Here is a 19,616-nt window from a genome sequence, read left to right as displayed (position 1 = left end):
AGAAAATAAAAAGGATTTCCTCTCTTTCCAGGATACTGAGGGAGTTGACCCCATCATTAAAGTGTACTAGGAACATGGGTTTCTGTAGATTCTATTTTCACATAGGATAAGCAGTCACCTTTTGCAGGTAGAAAAAAAACGAGGTACAAAGGCATAACCAAATTAATTTTGCATCTCTCTGCAGTTAGAGATTAGTTGCAAGTCCGATAAAGATTGCTTTTCTGGGATTATCATCTGAAGATGCTATTTGTAACAAAAAGTTTGTATTAGTTGTTTTGATGCCTTTTAAGTTTTACCATCATTTAACATTTCTTAGAAGGTGGTCATAGGTCTTTATAAATAAATATCACTGGCTGCACATTTTTTTTAAGGAACATTATTTGCTTACGACAAAATAAAGCTTTCTAACTTGACTTTGAAGTCTGCTAAGTAGAAAACTGGATTTGCAGCATAATAAAAGCTTTTATCTCTTAATATGTTGTTTTAGTTGCTTTTATTCAAGTTTGCAATAACTTCCTGTAAGATCTAGTAGGTAAGGTTTTTTAGGAGTTAGAATTAATTGCAGGGGTCTAACTGAGACACAATGCTCATTTGCTTCAAGGTTTGTCTGGGAGCTCAAGGTTATATGCCTGAAACTGCTCATAGTCACAATGACTAACAATAATGACTCAAAATGTGCATGCTGGAAGGAATCTACTCAAAAAGCTGCACACACTTTCAGTGTACTTGAAATATATAAAGTATTCATTTATTCATAATTTCAACAATAATTTATTGAATGCTTATTATGTACTAGGTACTAGGATAGATAGAGATAATACTAGGATAGATAGAGATGACACAGAAGAGAACAAGACAGTCATGATTTTTGCCTTTGTGGAGCTTACAGTGCAGTGAAGAAAGCAGACAAATTACAAAGTAAAATTAGCCCTGGCCAGCGTTTCTCAGTGGTTAGAGCATTGGCCCACACACCGAATGGTCTTGGGTTTGATTTCCGGTCAAGGGCATGTACCTGAATTGCAGGTTCAATTTCCTGTCCTGGTCAGGGTGTGCGCAGGAGGCAATCAGTGCATGTGACACATCTATGTTCCTCTCTCTCTTTTCCTTTTACTCTATCTCTCTCTCCCCTCCCCCACTCCCCTCGCTTTCCCTCCCTCCCTCCCTCCCCCTCTCCTTTCTTTCCTCCCTTCCACTCTCTCTAAAAATCAATGGAAAAATATCCTTGGTGAGGATTAACAAAACAAAACAAAAAGTAAAATTACAAAATAATATAGAATTATAAATTACAATAAGAGTTCTGAAGGAAAAGTATAGAATTCTGAGGAAGGGGGTCATAGGGTGACCAGGAAGGCTTAAATGATACTGTGCAGAAATATTTAAGCTGAATCCTGTAGGTTGACTAAGACTTGGCCAATGAGAAGTGGGTAGAACATTGAAAGCAGAGGGAGCAGTGCTGAAAAGGGGGCTAGCATTGCAAATGCAAAGCACTGAAAGAGGTCAATATGATGTAGTGGGTTGGGGGATGGAAAATGATTTTCGAATGAGGCATGGGGTCTTATAGACACTAGTAAGAATTTTAGATTTTTTTTCCCAAGCACATTGGGAAGTTGTTAAACAGGTACTGACATAATCTGATTGACATTTTAAGAAAATCACTCTGTCTGCTAAGTGGATTTGAATAATAGTTTGAGGATCAAGAATAGAAACAGAGAGATCAGTTGCAAGTCTATGGTAGTAATGAACACAATAGAAACAGCGGGTGAACTCTGGAAACATTTGGAAGTAGAATCAATCCATTGGCAATGGATTGGAGACAGAGAGAATGAACTATAAATAATAATTTTCACATATTCGGCTTTATCGATTTTTGATGGATGGAGATGTTATTTTACTGAGATGGAGAAAGACTGGTAGAATAGTGAATCGAGCAAATAATGAAGAACTTCAGTTTTATTTTGGGTTTATTGTAGAAACTCTATCAGATGAAGGCTGTTACTTTGTATTTCCAGATTGCTATCTTTTTTGAAACTCTGGTATGATGAATTTATGAACTGCTTTTTCTGCATCTACTGAGATGATCATAGGGTTCATCTCCTTAATTTTATTAATGAAGCAGACTGCATTGAATGATTTTTGAATGTTAAACCAAGTTGGCTTTTTTTTTTTTTTTTTGCTTGGCTGTGATGTATGATCTTTTGAATACATTGCTGGTTTGGTTTTGTTAGAATTTGTTTAGAATTAAAAAAAATTAATGTCATAAGCAAGATGGCTTCCAGTGTTTCTTTCTTTTAATGCCCTTGTCCAGCTTTGGCATAAATGTATTTTAGTTTTACTAGGTTATGTGTGTGTGTTTTATTGAATATATTTAATTCATCTAAAATTTTAAATATATTGCATGTAGATTTTTAAAACAATGTTTTTATTTCAATGTTTGTAGGATGTATAGTGACATTATTGCCTTTTTCATTCCTGACATTATTTATGCCTTTTTTTGAAGAAGTTTATCACTATAATAGTCTTTTCAACAAACCTGTTTCCTTTAATGATCCCTCTATTATGTCTGTTTTCTTTTTTATTAATGTATATTCTTATCTTTATTATTTCCTCCTCCTTTTTCATTTCTCTCTCTCTCTCTCTCTCTCTCTCTCTCTCTCTCTCTCACCAAACCAAAGCCTGGGGAGTTAATGAAGGTTCCTTTCCTTGGCAGGCCCTAAGATCTCATTTATGCCCCCTTGCCTTATATGTTTGTTAAAAGCTCTGCTAAGTTTCTCTGCCTCCAGGGCATCTCTACATGAAGTGGAATATTTCCCTAGGGAAAAAGTGGTCCCCAAAGCTAGACTCATCTCCCTGCATTTCCTCTCTTTCTGAGTCTTGGCCTCATGATTATTCCTGGCCACGTTACTTCTCTGATGCCCTCAGATTTAGAACTGTTTCCCCAGCTCTCTTAGTTGTTCTCCGTGTGAAAATTGGTCTGATTTATCTAGTTCACCATCACCAGAAGTGACTCCCTCTGAATAGGTCACTGTCTGTCATTCTTGATTAAAAGCTATGCAAGAAGTCTCAGACCTCTTTTTGATCAAGACTTCAGTTTTTATTTTGTTAAATGTGAGGAGCTTTTGAGATATCCAGGGTAAGATAATACAAAAGCTATTGGATAAGCAATATAGAATGCAATCACCAAGGAGAGAGTCTAGAGAAAGAAGAATAGGAGGTAGGAATGCACTTTTAGGAACTCCAGCATTCAGAAGTTAGCTTGAGAGGAGGTTCAAGTGAAATACAGGGAAGAGGTTGTCAGAGGGGTAAGAGAAAACCCGTGGGAGCATAGTGTCATAGAAACAGGAAAAAAAATAGGATTTAACAAAGCAGAGAATGATCAAATATGATTTATCTGATGAAAAGTCTGACAAAATAAGGCTTATAAAGTATCTGAGTACTTGAGCCTTACATGTACCAGAGACACTTGATAGATGACCGTGGCTGTGAAGTCATGTGGGTGGACAGCCTCCAGGAGAGTGATTCAGGCCTGTGGGAGGCCTGCCCAGCAGCAGTCACCTGGTAGCTTTCAATCTCTAATCTGATAATGAGCTCTCTGCTATCTCAACATGAAAGACTGATTGGAAACCTGGGCTCTGTCCTTTTGGCAAATAACTTGGGTAATACCTGTCAAGAGCAAAGAAGGATGACGGTGTTCCTACTTCTGCCTAATACTTTGCAGATCTTCAGGGAGCAAACCTGTAGTTTTGTCATAAACCTGGACACAGCTGCACCTCCTGAGGTGAGCTTTCATCGCTCACCACAGCACAACTCCCTCTAATGCTGCATGTCTCACCAGGACCAGGAGGCAGAGGAAATCCTGATCTCTCATCCCAGAGATGGATGCTTTTGCACAGCAAGCCTTTTCTACTTTAGCTCTCAGTGTAGCTTTCTTTAGTGTTTGGTCCAGAGGAAAATTTAGGCTAAAGGAAAACCTGTTATTATTTCTATTTGCTAATATTTCAGAAAAGTCCATTGGTAGAGATTGAAAATAGTGGCAGCTATACACAGTGTAAACCTCATTATGGTCTCCTTATTTTCCTAATAAACATTAAAGATGGGTTGCTTTCTGTGGAAGCACTTGGCAATGTGTTTGCATATTTATGGTGAGTGTGACCACAAGACACAGTAATGGTATCTAGACCACAGTGAAAAGGGCATCTGTGTAGCAAGGAAAACCCCTCAGGCCATTACCCTTGTGGGGTAACATATAGGCCCTCACTCTAGGCCTATTGACTTGGAATCATGTGCAAAATGAATTTAGCTATTTCTTTACTTTATCTGATTCACACCTGATGAGGCAAGCAGAGCTTGTGAGTCTCAAAGAGAGAGCACTTCAGAGAGAAAAAAACTGCTTTGGGAAAAAGCTGTTTGCACACAGTTTAAGGCTCCATTAAATGTAGCCTTTAATCAATACAATACTAGCCAAGCTGTCTAACCCTACTCATTTGGCAGACCTTGATGGTTAAGGAAAAGGATCTACTCATATGTGATATTATCTCTATGAGTGAGATGAGCTAATTTGTCGAGTGAGTGGTGAAATAACACAACCTGAAATGTTTTAATTCTGTGTAATTGAGTCACTTAGTTTTTCTGATTTTGATTCCTAAATGTAACATGGGATTAGCAGAGTACTTGTCCTGCCTATATCACAAGGTTGTGAAGATCAAACAGGATAATGTGTGGGAAGCTGTAGATAAAAATAGGACTGTGTTTGCTGCAATGTAATCACCTCCTTTTCAGAAATCATGACTGGTTTTACCTCCTGTCAATCACTGAGTGTTGGGAAGGCTCTTTGTGGTATCACAACACTGCCCTAGCTGATCAGGGTCCAGCATTCATAGCTGCCCAGCGCTACCACAAAACGTTAGGAGACTTAAAAAAGATGAGTATAATCACTGAGGAAAATAGCCAAGGACCTATGCTGAAAAGGTCGTAGACAATGTACTGTGATTGATTATTTTATCAGCCCATAAGAAAAAGTACATTTTAGTTGGCTGGTGATGGCTATAATAGATAACTCTGCCAGCACCAAAGCCATGAAGCTTAGGGGACAGAGATCAGGAAAAGGCTGGTGTATTAGGGTTCTTCAAAGAAAACCAATAGGATATATCCATATATCCACATATACATATATATGCATCCATATATAGATTTATTTATTAATTATAGGGATTAGCTTACATGATTATGGATGCCAAGAGATTCCTATGATCTGCCATATGCAAGCTGGAGAATCAGGAAAGCTGATAGTGGACTTCAGTCTGAGTCCAAAGGCCTGAGAATGGGGGGAGCCAATGGTGTAAGTCCTGGTTAGAGTCCAAAAGCCCAAGAACCAGGAGCACCAATGTCCAAGGGCAGGAGAAGATGGATGCTTCAGCTTAACCAGAGAGCAAATTTACCCTTCCTCTGTCCTATTGTTGTATTCCTCTGTCCTATTCCTCTGTTCTTTTGTTCTATTCAGGTCTTCAGTAGATTGGATAAGGCCTACCTACATTGGTGAGGGCAATCCACTTTACTCAGTCTACCTATTCAAATGCTACTATCTTCTGGAAACACTCTCACAGGCACACCCAGAAACGATGTTTTACTGGCTATCTGGGCATTCCTTAGCCCAGGCAAGTTGTCACATAAAATTAACCGTCACAGTTGGAGAAGTGATATGGGGGGAGACAGAAAAATAAAGTGCAGTTGGTTTGGAGAGAATAGCATACAGCGGCAGCAGTGGTTAAAAGTGATAATGAGGGCAGTAATAAGAAGCCCTGAATCAGTGAAGAAAGAAAGTGTGAAGCTTTTAGATTTGGAAAGGCTCAGAGATCATTCAGTCCCCGGATGGCAAATCCACAGGTCATGTGGGGCAAATTTCCCATCTTGCATCCATAGTAAACGTTGCTGATCTATTGTTGCACTCTTTTTACCCAGTCAAGGCATCTGAGGGGCAGGGCAGAATGATCCTAAAGCTGAATAACTTGCTCTGTGGGAATATAAAGTCTCACTTAGAACTTGTTGGAACAGTGTGGAAAGGGATGGATATAAATCATTAAATTATCTAATTCTTACCTGATGAGACGAGCAGAGCCAGTGGGTCAGGCTCAGAGATACGGGGATCTGGTCCACAGAGAATGGTCAAGACTGTGCTCTAGGTTACTGCCACAAATCAGAATAGTCACAAGAGATGAAATCTATTTGCTAACCAGAATTTTGTTTAATCTCTTCATATGACAACCAAGAAACTGTGGCATAAGGATATGAAATAACTTACTCAAGTTCACATAAATAGTCAACCAGGACTAAAATACAAGTTTTTATTTCCCTAATTGGAAACTCAAAACCCATCTCAGTTCGGAGCTATTTTTTTAAAAAAATATATTTTTTGTTGATTTTAGAAAGGAGGGGAGAGGGAGAGAGAGATAGAAACATCAATGATGAGAGAGAATCATCTATTGGCTGCCTCCTGCACGCTCCCCACTGGGCATCGAGCCCGCAACCCAGGCATGTGCCCCTGACTGGAATCGAACCCGGGACCCTTCAGTTTGCAGGCTGATGCTCTATCCACTGAGCCAAACTGGCTAGGGCTCAGTTTGGAGCTATTTGATTGAAGATTGATTGATTCCTGAAATGGTTGAGCAAAGTAGAGACAGGAATATTTTAAGATATTAGGGCTTACATCAATAGACCTTGAGCTAAAGTTTTGAAGGTTCGTTTATTGATTTGCTTGGGTTGCTTGTAGCAAAGTACCATGGACTGGGTGACTTAAACAGAGAAATTTATTGTCTCACAGTTCTGGAAGTTAGCGATTAAATCTGAGATTAAGATTGGTAAATTTGGTTTCTTCTGAGGGCTATGAGAGAGATTCTGTTTCATGCCTCTTGTCTTAGCTTTTGGTAGTTTGCTATCAATTTTTGTTGTTTCTCGGCTTGTAGTCACATCACCCCAATCTCTGCCTTTATGTTCAAGTGGCATTCTTCCTGTGTGCAAGTGTCTCTCTCTAAATCCAAATTTCCCTTTTTATAAGGACACAGTTATACTGAATTAGGGACCACCCAAATGACTTCATTTTAACTTGATCATTTGCTAAGACTCTATTTAAAAATACAGTCACATTCTGAAGTTCTAGAAGTTAGGACTTCAACAGATAAATTTGGGGGACACAATTTAACCCATAATGGTGAGTTTTCCCTAAGTGTCAGGTCTCTGGCTGAGGGAGTCAGCTTGAATTTAGATTAACAGCTTTCTTAATGAAGTCATGTTTAACATTAGGGTTGATTCTTCAAGAAATTGAAAATAATAGACCAGATGAGCTCATAAATAGCTATGAATTCTGTTTATTATATAATGAGGATTTTCAAGGCATATATTACGGTGCTTAAGAGGGAGAAGAAATGGCTAAGTGGAGTTGATACTCTTTAGTGACTCCTGTGAAATCTCAGAGTGAGGTTATGCTATTCTGCTGCTAGTTAGAGAAATGGATCAAGAACAACCACAGCTTAAGCAGGACAAGGCTACTCTCTATATAAAGATTTTAAAGATTAAAATATATATAGGAGATGTCAGGAAACCACATGTTCTATGACAGAGGCATGTTAAATGGGCAAAGCTCTCTGCTGCCCGAGAGTCCAACCCCTCAAGAAAAGTTAGTGAAATTTGCCTTGGTATTGAGCCTGCAACCTGGACATATGCCCTACTGGGAATTAAGCTGTGACCTCCTGGTTCATGGGTTGATGCTTAACCACCGAACAACACCAGCCAGGCTAAATACTAATCTTAAAAGAAGGTCTAAATCATACTAATTAACATTTAGGTATGTATGACTAATAAGGGTGTACAGTGGGATCTGTCCTGAACAATTTGAAAGTGACTGTAATGGCCTTAAATTAGAGGACTGAGGCACTAAGGCTAGAAATATGGGGACATCCGGTTCTAAATGGCACCTCTTTTATTACCTAATCGGCCCTTAAATTAAATTAAAATGCATTCATGCTCATTTATCCTCAACAACTGTCAGTGATCTAGGTATTTGCTGGTTATGTTAGCAATTTTTCTTTAATTCTAGGAAGATGCAAATGCAGTTATGAAGATATAAACCTAAACTTGTATGCCAGGCTTAACTCACCCACATTTGTGCTGACAGACTTCTCTGACTTATCAGAGATTGACAGCACAGGACTTTCTCTCAGTCCTTACCACAGCCCCCTCTCTTTAGCTGTTTTGGAAGTATAATATTCAGTGCTGTTAGTTCCTTGGCAATCAGAAAGGAACTGATCTTCCCACCATGGTCTCCTTGATGGTGCCAAATAGTGCAAAATTACTTTAAGAGAAAGGCTTCCCCTACTTCTTTAAAGCATGAAATTCACCAGCCTTCCCTTTCCCTCACCTGTGCTCAACCCACTTCAATCTTTTGTCCAATTCAGTCAAAGAGAAAAGCTATAGATAGATTGGTATTGGTTAGATATAAGCATAGGTGTAGATGTAGGAATAGATGTGGGTGTAGGTATAGTTATAGGTGTAGGTGTAGGTATAGGTAGATTTGTAGGTGTAGTTATAGGTATAGTAGTATGTGTAGTTTTAGGATGAAGGGCCTGGGAAAGTCTGTGGGAGGTGAGGATGGCCTAGACTAAATGTTTCTTGGATCCAGACTTAACTCCCTGCTGTCTCTCAGTGGCTCTGGAACAAGTCTTGGTCAGTCACTGCCAGTAAGTGTCAGCTGCCATGGGGGTCTGCCTGGCAGAGAGCCAATACTCTCACCCCTCAGGACAGTTCACAATGCCCTTCAAGAGGAACAGGCCGGATTCTTCCCAGAGATTAACACACAAACAAAACCCTTGCTCTTTCTCTCTTACTCCCAACAATTGACCTAACACTTTTATAGGACATATTAACAAGTGGTGAATACAGGCCACAGATCCAGCAGATAAATAATTCAGAGAGAAATACATTCCAGAAAACTGAGTTGATGTGATTGGAGAGTTCTTTGATAAATATAACATGTTTCCAAACACTCATTACATTATATTGTTATCACAGAAGGCAATTTATCCTGATTATTTTCCATGAAAAGAATGGCTGGGAGAACTGAAAGTTCTGGGGAAACCAACCCCATAGTTACATTTAAATAGTTTTTCTGTAGCAAATGCCTTCTTAAGTTAATTGCCGGCTCACTGAGTTTCTTTGGCCTTGGGTTGGGGGAGGAGGGGCGAGCATTATGTGCTTTGAGATTTCACTCTTGCGGAGAATGAAGGGTGCAGATTCCAGACTGTGTTCTCAGCAGACACCCCCAAGGCACCATAGTCCTGTTTGGCTGGGTGAATTCTGATTGATGGCTTTGACTGCCTGCCCACCACACTCTTTATTTCCTTTAGTTTATAATTATGTTTATTTGATGTACATAAAAAATTCAAACACACCCAAAATAAAAAATAAAACAACCCCAAACTAAAACTTAAAGAGTACCAAAAGCCCTAAAAAGTAGTCTCCTTTCACCTTGTACAGTTTCCTATAGGCAGCCACTTAGCAGTTTCTTATGTGCCTTCCCAAAGATCACTAAGTAAATATTAATATATGTGTATTTCTCTCTCTCTTTCACATAGATAATCATACTATATATATGTGGTGCTATACCTGATTTTTCATTAAACAATATGTCTTGATCATTATTCTCTCTCTCTCTCTCTCTCTCTCTCTCTCTCTCTCTCTCTCTCTCTCATCAGCCAAATTATTTTTAATGGCTACATAGTATTTTTTCTTCCAAATCTACCATCATTTATTTAGTCAGTTCTCTATTGATGTTTGGGTTGCTTTGTCTTTGGCTGAAGTAATTTCTAAGGTGGAGGCGGGGAGTGTGTGCAGTGACTCTGGGTTTTGTTTGGATGGTAGGTACCTCCTAGGCTGTTGGGCCAGTTGAGGGGCATTTGTGGAGACTGGGTGGGAAAGGAAAGGAGTTACATCAGAGGACAGATGTCCAGTGAGGGACTGGGTGAAGTCTTGCTTCATGGGATGTGATTTCATTCTCTCCTCCACCTTGCCAGGGAAACCTCAGCAAAATGGCATTGCTGGCAAATGCCTATGGCATTCATCCACGCATTCAGCAAATAGTATTGCGTTTCGTCCATGTGCGAGGCACTGTTCTAGGTGTTGTCACCCCAGCACAGCAGTGAATAAAACGAAGTCCACACTATCATGGTATTTACATTTAGTGGAGGGAAATAAAGTGGAAAGCAAATGAATATACAACTTTCCTAAAGACCAATAAAGCAAGGCAGGGCAGGAGAGCAACAGAGGGTGTTGGAACTGTCTTTCCGGGAGGCAATGCTGTGTGCTGCCTCAGGCAAGGTGGGTTCTGGGTGGGCACTGAGGCTGCAGGCAGAAGCACTGCATCTGGTTTCCTGGGATGCCAGTGGCTTCTGACACTCTCCCATGCCCATTCCCACAGGCTCCTGCCCCCAGCTGGGCATTGCCAGCAGACGCTGCCTCTGTAGCCAGGAATGGAGGGCCATTTCCTTGGAAGGCATGAGGTGGAATTTGTGGGGGATGGAGAGAGGAAAAGGGACAGAGACCTAGAATAAGGGGATGGCAGACTAGAAAAAAGTGTGGATATTCTACCATCAGATTAATTCAACATCACTGAATCTGCGAAGGGCTTCTCATCATTCACTGTTTAGCAGGGGCCATGGGAAATTATTAAACGTGAGCTGAAATGAAAACGCCATACTTTGTAAAACATGCAAGGTTACCTACTATGGTGACTGCTCCCAGAGTTTTAATGTGTCTGCTGCACGGCTAATTAATTTGCTCTGAGCTTCATTGGAATTCCTATTTGAGATGATTGTCTTGGTAACTGAATGCACCACAGAGAGCAAGAACATCAAAAATGTCATTTGGGGCTGCTGTAGCAATCTGAGCCTGTCTCCAGGCTTCCTCAGCCAACATCAGTGAGGACTGTCTGTGTCCCTGACTAGTTCCTGTTGGACTTGGAGGGGGCACAGGATTTCCCAGAGGTTGTAGAGTCCATTGTGTTATGTGTTGTGGTTTAGTCCCTCTGCTGCCGCCTGATGCCAGCGCCGCGTCAGGGACACCCACCCTCTGGCGGTCAGTGCACGTCAAACTCCCACCCTTGGGGACAGTTTGCATATTAGCATTTTATTATATAGGATGTGTTTGAAAAGCATCTGGTCCATCATACACTATCATTAAATAGAATTTTTTCTTCTTATTATTCTCCTCCACATCATCATCATCATTTCCCCCCCTTTCTGCCTGTGTGTCTAATTTGTGTGTTGGGATTTGAGCCACTGTGTTCAAATTGGGAAAACTATAATGGGCAGGATTGGCACAACTAAAACTGTCTTCTAAGGTCTCAAGGAAAGAAGAGATTAGGTGACTTGAACGTAGTTGGTCCAGGCTTTGCTGCTGCGATGTAGTTTGGGCCAATCCCTTCATTTCTCTGGCCTCCACCCTCCTCTTTGGTAGGATAGAGAGATAGAAATTAATGATCTCTTAGGTCCTGTCCCACTCCAAGGGGAGCGGTGTCTAAAGAACTACACCTAGGTAAGTTAGGGTATATTTGGCAGCAAGTTGCAAAGAAACCAATTGACAGTGCTTAAACAAATGGCATGGATTTGAAAGAGTTCTAAACACATTTTAGCAAGCCAAATCCAGCAACGTGTAAAAATGACTACGTATTACAACCAAGCTGGAGCAGTTTTCTATTTGCATCCTCTGAATGCAGCTCATTCAATGATCTACTTAACATTGTTTCCTCCTCAACAACACTGAACGTTTCTCAAGAACATTGGTGGTATCTTCTATATCTTTTCACCTCCCAGAGTTTCTAGCTCCGTATATTGCTAAAGAAGTATCTCCCAACAACAGCTTAAATGAAAATATCTGAATGAATGCAAAATCCTGGGTAATCATCACAATACCCAGCACTTTACCGCCAGGTATGTCTTAGGTCCATCAACAAGTTATAAATTAGTAGATTTTTGAGATTTTAGTCTAATGGTTTGCACATATAATTCCTCAGGAGCTCTTAACACATCACAATAATACTATTAAACAGTAATTAACTTTGTGAATAAAAGAGAAGTCACAAACATTATTTATTACTTTGCCAGTCTTAATAAAGACCTAATGTGCTAATAGCTTCTCTTGAAACAGCTGCCATCAGTTAAGTAAAAACATTGTTATGTTGCAATCACAAATATAATAGAGGCGACTGGTTTTCTGATTGCTGACAGGCACTAACTGGTTTATGGGCACCCATTCCAGTAGCTTTCTGTTGCATTGTGTTATTTTATGGCTCTCTATTAAACACAGTGCGATGTTATAGCTGAATGGCACTTTAAGAGCATCACACTCATTCAATATTTTTAAAACTGTGTCTCAATATCTCTTAGGGGCTCCTGGAAATCTCTTAAGGGACTTTCTGGGTGTTGTAAGCTCAGGGACAGTGTATGCGCAATTCTGTAGGCGAAGCAGGACATTTGACACGGCTATCTTGATACAAGAGTCATCTTGGCGCAACCATTTGGGTGCAGGTATTGTGTCATGGCTTGGCTGCACAAAATGATCCTGTAAAGTCATAAAACCACTACTTCTAATAACCAATAATGTATACAGTAACTGCCCTTGATCCTTATTCTACCCCAACCCCTCCTGCTATGGTGATTCTCATTTTCTATTTTATTCTCTTATCTATTGTTTGAATTTTATGCACATTTATTACTTTTACTCAGAAAAAAATATTAAATACATTTTTTTAGAAGTCTTATTAAACCAGGATAGGTTCTTAGGAGCATCAAGCTTATCTCCCCCAAACCAGCATTACATAGGAATATTATGAAATGAAAATGTATATTACCAAAAGTTCTGAGAGAACGGCTAGAAATGTAATTGGCAATTTCCTGTGCAGTCTGGAGCTGAGAGTATAGGGTTGAATATCTTTATACAAAGTGTCTTGAAGTCTGATGACTGAATGAGAGAATTTGAGACCTGGACCAGCCAAGGGGTAAGTAAATTCTTAGGGAATTCCTGAGCCTCATGCTGTCTCTGAACCTCATGTACCCTCACCATACCCTTCAATGTGACCTCACCCCTTTTCTCTACTCTGGAATGACATTGCCAGTATGGGGAAGACATAGTGTGGGCATATTGGGTTTTCAAATTACTTGCTATTAGCTTCATGTGGCTGCTGTAACAAATTACCACATACTTGGCAGCTTAAAACGGCAGAAAATTATTCTTTCACGGTTTTGATGGCCATAAATCAAGGTGTCGGCAGAGCTGCGCTTCCTCTGAAATCTCTAGGGAGGAATCTTTCCTTGTCTCTTCCAGATTCTGGGGGACCCAGTGTTTCTTTGGCGTGTGGCTGCAGAACCCTAACCTTGGCCTCTGTTTTCATATGGTCTTTTCCTCTGTGTCAGTGTCTTCTCTTCTTATAAGGATACTTGTCATGGAATTTAGGGCCTTCAAAAGGGGAGGATAGACACAGGGGCTGGGAAGTATGACCCAGAAGAGGACAAGATCATCTCTTTATCTCAAAGTCCTTAATTATATCTGAAAAGACACCCCCCTTTTTTCCAAATAAGGAAACATTCAATCTTTTGCCATATTCACAAGTTCTGGGGATTAGGATGTAGATATACCATTTTGAAGTGTCTATTCAACCCACTACATTTGGTAATTTAAAAAGGGAAATTTAAGTGAAATAAATAAATAAAGAGGAACATTGGTAATTTTTTAAAAATTGAAAGTTTAATTGATTGCATTTTCTCCTGAGTCAAAATGTTCCTTGGTCAAAAACATCTGCCAGAATGAAAATGTCACTTAGCTGATTCTGGAGCGCATGCCTATGTCAGCCAGAGCCTCTTACTTCCTTTTGGCTGTTCTGTGGGAGCTTTGGCTAGAGTAAAACATACACAGCTAAACGTAAGTTTGGAAACTCCTACTTATTATCAAATAGCTTCCTTTTTTCTCTGAGGAAACACAGACCCAGCCATGGAAAAGAACACTGCTTTTGAGTCTAACAGCTACCCACTTCGTGCACTCTTCACCGATGATCACTTCTGGGACTGTGGTGGCATCACCTAATGTCGTTGCTCTTTAGTTTCTTCATTTATAAACATGAAAATAATATTTCTGCCTCTACCTTGTCAGAATTGTTATGAATATAAAAATGCCCTAAAATAGGTATAAAGTTCTATTTAGGATATTATGATGATTTTTCAACATATATCTGAAATTGCTCCTGAAATGTGTTTATGCCTCTACATTAAAAGTAAACAGGAAAAACAGGTAATTATGAACTCTGAGGTAGAAGGAACTGACTTTATTCTAATCTGCAGCTACCTAGAGAGCTATTGAGAACACACACACGGATTATAATTTAAATGTTCAGAAAGGGATGAATGAATAATAAGACCAGTTTAGAGCAGAGTTGGCAAATTCACAAGCTTAGAGTCCGGGCAGTAACATACAAAAATAAAGCAGGGTAAGAGTAAGAAAAACAGCAACAGGCATGGAATGGAAAATGGTAACTGAGTAATACTGAGCTGCAAAGATAGGGAGTAGTGTGGATTGTACTGAATGGGGCCTGGGGAGCAGTATGTACTTCAGCCTAAAGGAAACCCCTGCTCTTCAGTTGCCTGTTGCTGGTGGTTGCCATTAGCTATAAGCCCAGCAGGCTAGATCTTCCAAGGAAGAAATCTGGATTTTTACATGAAATATTCTTGTATCGATAGGTAGTTAGGCTAGCCAATACTGTGCTAACAGATAGCCCCGAAAGCCCCGTGTCTTAGCAACAGTTTATTTCTCTCTCATGTGAAGTCCTCTGGGAGTCTCCAGGGAAGCTTTCCTCCAGGCATCAACCCAGGAACCTAGGCTCCTCCATCTCAACACCAGGTTTCCATGTTCCCAGAGGCCAAGTGTTATGGGTTGAATTGTATTCGCCAAAAAAAGATATGTTGGTGGTTTAACCCCCAGTGCCTGAGAATGTGACCTTATTTAAGAGATAGGGTATTTACAGAGGTCATCAAATGAAAATGGAGGTCATCAGATGGGCCCCAATCCAATATGACAGGTGTCCTTCTAAAAAGGGCAAGTCCTAGACACAGGGAAAGACACGCACATGGGGAGGATGCCACGTGAAGAATGATGCTGCCACAAGGCAAGGCACTACTAGAAGTGAGGAGAGAGGCCTGGAGCAAGTCCTTCCCTCGCTCCTTCAGAGGAAGCATGGCCTTGTCAACACCTTAACCTCCAGCTTCTGGCCTACAGATCTGTGAGACCATAATTTCGGCTGTTTAAGCCATTCAGTTTGTGGTACTTCGTTATAGCAGCCCTAGGAACCTAATACACTGAGAATCAGAAAGGTTAGAGAACACACATGGGAGCTTTTCCCTGCCTCGGCCTCAAAGTCATTTCTGCTCACAGTCTGTTGACCAGAAGCAGTCGTGTGGCCCCCTGGCTACTCAGGGGCTGGGAGTATGACCCAGAAGAGGACAGGTGGGTATTGGTGAGTGCTAGTAATATCTACTTTCTTCTCCTGACTTTTGAGCATGTAATACAGTTAGAAAGAAACGAACACAAGACTGAGCGAGCATTCACCGAGTGAGCCAAGCAAACCCTCCTTTGGTCTAGGCCTGTGGTCGGCAAACCACGGCTCGCGAGCCACATACGGCTCTTTGGCCCCTTGAGTGTGGCTCTTCCACAAAATACTATGGCCTGGGCGAGTCTATTCTGAAGAAGTGGCGTTAGAAGAAGTTTAAGTTTAAAAATTTGGCTCTCAAAAGAAATTTCAATTGTTGTACTGTTGATATTTGGCTCTGTTGACTAATGAGTTTGCCGACCACTGGTCTAGGCTTACTGGTGGGTTCCAGACTAGGACCTGTCCTGAGGACAAGCCCACAGGCAGCGCTGGCCTGTTCATGGGGTAAGATTCTGAGAGAATGTGAATTTTGGTCATGGGCAGGGGTGAGCACAGTTGGTCCACAGAGCCATTGGTATCAAATGGAGGCCTGAACTTGGGCAAAGGATTCCAGAAAACATGAGACTTAGTGCAGCGTGGGGGTCTTGAAAAGGGGAGGATGCACAGACCACCAGCCACTAGCAGGTTTTAGCTGGAGCTGTGTTTTTTTTCTCCTATCCTATGCACCCCCATTCTCATTTTCTTCCCCATTCTCCTGAGGAACCAGACCAGTCTACTTAGTTCATTTGAATTAGAGGTGAAGTTGGTGTTTGGAGATAACCCTGGGAAGCTCCCCAACATTCATGCCATTATTTCTGAAAACATACATTCTAAATTTCAAACAGCTTAGGAAAATAATTTTTTTAAAAACAGCTCATGGGTGAATTTGGAACTGTGTATGTGTATGTGTGTGTGCATGTACAAATTTACAATCTTGATTTATATTAAACCTAGCAATAGCATTTTAAAATTATTTGTGTGCAATATACTTTACTCATGTGCATATAATTTAAAAATAATATATCTAGATGCTTTCAACTGAATTTCTCTCAGACTATATATCATATTAACTTGGCTTATGGATTGTGCTAAAATTTATTCTTAAAGAACATGCTTGGTTGGTTTCACTGAGCCAGATTTTTTGAATATTCTAAAAAGCAAGAGAAAGAAATGAGACAAATTGTACTGTTCATGTACTGTGGCACAAGCTAGAGAAATATAATTGGGCTTCAGGCCAAATTCTGAAGGCAATTGGAGCTGCTTATGTCAACTGGGCATAATTATTCCTTAGCTCCTGTTGACAGAAAGAAAAATTGGTTGTGATCCACTTCCCGATGCTGGGGATTCAGAAAGAATATTTGGGCTCCAGATCACGGCAGATGGGTGTGTGTAGAAGCCACTGATTTATCATTTGCAGGGAGCAGGGAATCCTCCAGTTTGAAGGAGTCCTTGTGAATTAGTTGCCTTGAGCAATCAGTTCTATGGCTGAAGGCAGCACCATGCACTGAGTAAATGTTCGTGGAATGAATAATGAATCTTACCCAGAGATCTTCCCTGCAAGAGTGTCTGCCTTTTCTTTTCACCTGACCACTGCCTGGTCCATTCTTCAGTGACCATGGGAAGGTACAAGGTCTGCACTGAACAGGCTAAGGCCTCACCCCCGGATTTATTTATTCAACAAGTATTTATTGAACCTACGAGACACTTGGGACTGTGCTAAGTTCCAGATGTCTAGCTCAGTGGTCGGCAAACTGCGGCTCGCGAGCCACATGCGGCTCTTTGGCCCCTTGAGTGTGGCTCTTCCATGGCCTGGGAGAGTCTATTTTGAAGAAGTGGCGTTAGAAGAAGTTTAAGTTTAAAAAATTTGGCTCTCAAAAGAAATTTTAATCGTACTGTTGATATTTGGCTCTGTTGACTAATAAGTTTGCTGACCATTGGTCTAGCTAATGACAGCCCAACCCAAAGAAATGTGTTTGTCCTGAAAAAGAGGGAGCTGTCTGAGCAGGCAGAGGCCTCCAGTGAAGCAGAGTTGTGACAGGAAGCCAGGGTGGGGAGTTAAGAGCCCAGCATGCTGACTTTTCTTTTTTGACTTCAGGAACCTGATCTGTCGCTGTAACAGATTCTATGCCATTCCTTCCCCCTGGACCCTGGACTGTATACCCCTGTTTCCTTGGAAGCCTTATGCCATCAGTTTTCTACAGTTGGTTATATTTTCAGTCTACCATTTACTGGCACACCCCCTCAGCATATAAATGTGTTATAAGTATTTTACCTGAGCAAAACCAAGGCCTTAACTGACTTTTAAATCCCCCTTTAGTTTCTATTATTTTCTTGTTATTTCCTTCATACAAACAGATTTTTGAAAGAGTTAGTTTACTGACCCCTTTCTTATGTCCCCTTGTGAGATATCCCCACCCCAGAGTGGCTCTTGCCTCTCGTGCTATGCTAGAACTGTCCCGATGGTTGTAACACATGGAAGTTTAATCTATTTTGCAATGCATATTGTTAATGTTTTGGTGGCATTTAACCCTCCTGACCAGGCTTTTCCTGAAACCCTCTGCTTCCGTGGCTTTTGTGGCCTCAAATGCTCTTGATTTCTCAATAATCTTCCTGGTTCTTTTTCTCAAGGCATCCTCACAAGCAATTCTTATTCCACTCACTCTTTAAATGTTTTTTTTTTCCCCCTAAGGTTTGGATTTTGGCCACCTCTTCTTTTCACTCTACTTACTGTCCTTGGGTGATTTCATTTACTCTCATGTCCTTAGCCAGCCCCTGTCCATGCTCACAATTCCCAAATATATATTTCCAGCCTAGATGTCTTGCTTGAGCCAGACCACATACCTATTATCTGTTTAATTTATTCATTGATATGTCCCCCAGGAACTGAAAACCAATGAAAAAGTGAACTTTTCATCTTTTGTCTACATACTATTTTTCCTCCACCTCAGTGCATGGTATGATAATTCTCTACTCAGTTGCCTAAGTCATACCACATTTAACCAGCTACCATGTCTCATCAATCCTACCAACATTTTATTTTTCAGATTCTTCCCCTTTTCTTTGTCACTACTCCCACTAACTCAGTGCAGGCCTCGTCATTTTTTTGCTGCTGTAACTTTTACCTTTCTGCCACCACAGTTGCCCACTGTTAGGGACTGAATTGTATCCAATACATATGTTGAAGCCCTACCCTCTGATGTGACTACTTTAGAGATAGAACCTTTAAATAAGTAACTAAGGTTCAATGAGGTTGTAAGGGTGGGTGATAATCTAATATGGCATGTCTTCATAAGAAGATGGAGACAGTAGAGATCACACAGTGCAGAGAAAACATCAAGTGAGGACACAGCAAGAAGGTGGCCATCTGCAGGCCAAGGAGAGAGGTCCTCAGTACAAACCAGACCTGCAGCCACCTTGATTTTGGACTTCCAACCACCAGAACTGCGAGAAAATAAATTCTTTTAAGCTGTCCTGTCTCTGGTACTTTGTTATGGCCGCCTTCACAGACAGACTACTATACCCCCTTGGATAGAATTTTTCAAAAATAAATTTGATCACATCACTGTCCTGCTTAAACTTCTTTGTGTAGCTGGTCCCTCTACATTTGACCCTACCTCTCACTCAGTACACTGGCTTTGCTAAATGACAGGATGTACCAAGCTCTCTCTGTACCTTTGCAAATGTTCTTTCCTTGGCTGTGTCGTTCTTCCTTGTCCAGACTACCCCCTTCCCTCATAATTTCTGTTTGCTTTTTGTGGCCTGACCCTTGCCTTCCTAGTCTGCAGGGTGCTGTTCCAGAGCTTCCATAGACCTAAACTGTCCCCTTCTCCAGACTGAACTCTTGAAGGATAGGACTGAGGTCTTATTTATTTTTCTATTTTCAGCATTTGTGTGATACTTGGATTATAGTAGGTATTCAAAAATTATTTTGGATGAATGAACAAACAGTAAAATCCTTTTATTCCCAGGGATACAAGAGAAAATTTGACAAATCACCATGATAACATGGTCTGGCAGTAGCCTCTTTTGGGATCCACTTTACAGTATGATTTATTGGACCTACTCAAGCTGGTGGCCCAAAGACCAAGAATAACATTATCATTATTGTCACCATTATTAT

The sequence above is a fragment of the Cnephaeus nilssonii genome (assembly GCF_951640355.1).
Source record: "Cnephaeus nilssonii genome assembly, chromosome: 4".
Taxonomy (NCBI): domain Eukaryota; kingdom Metazoa; phylum Chordata; class Mammalia; order Chiroptera; family Vespertilionidae; genus Cnephaeus; species Cnephaeus nilssonii.
The sequence above is the reverse complement of the archived record's forward strand: the minus strand, read 5'-3'. Positions refer to the sequence as shown.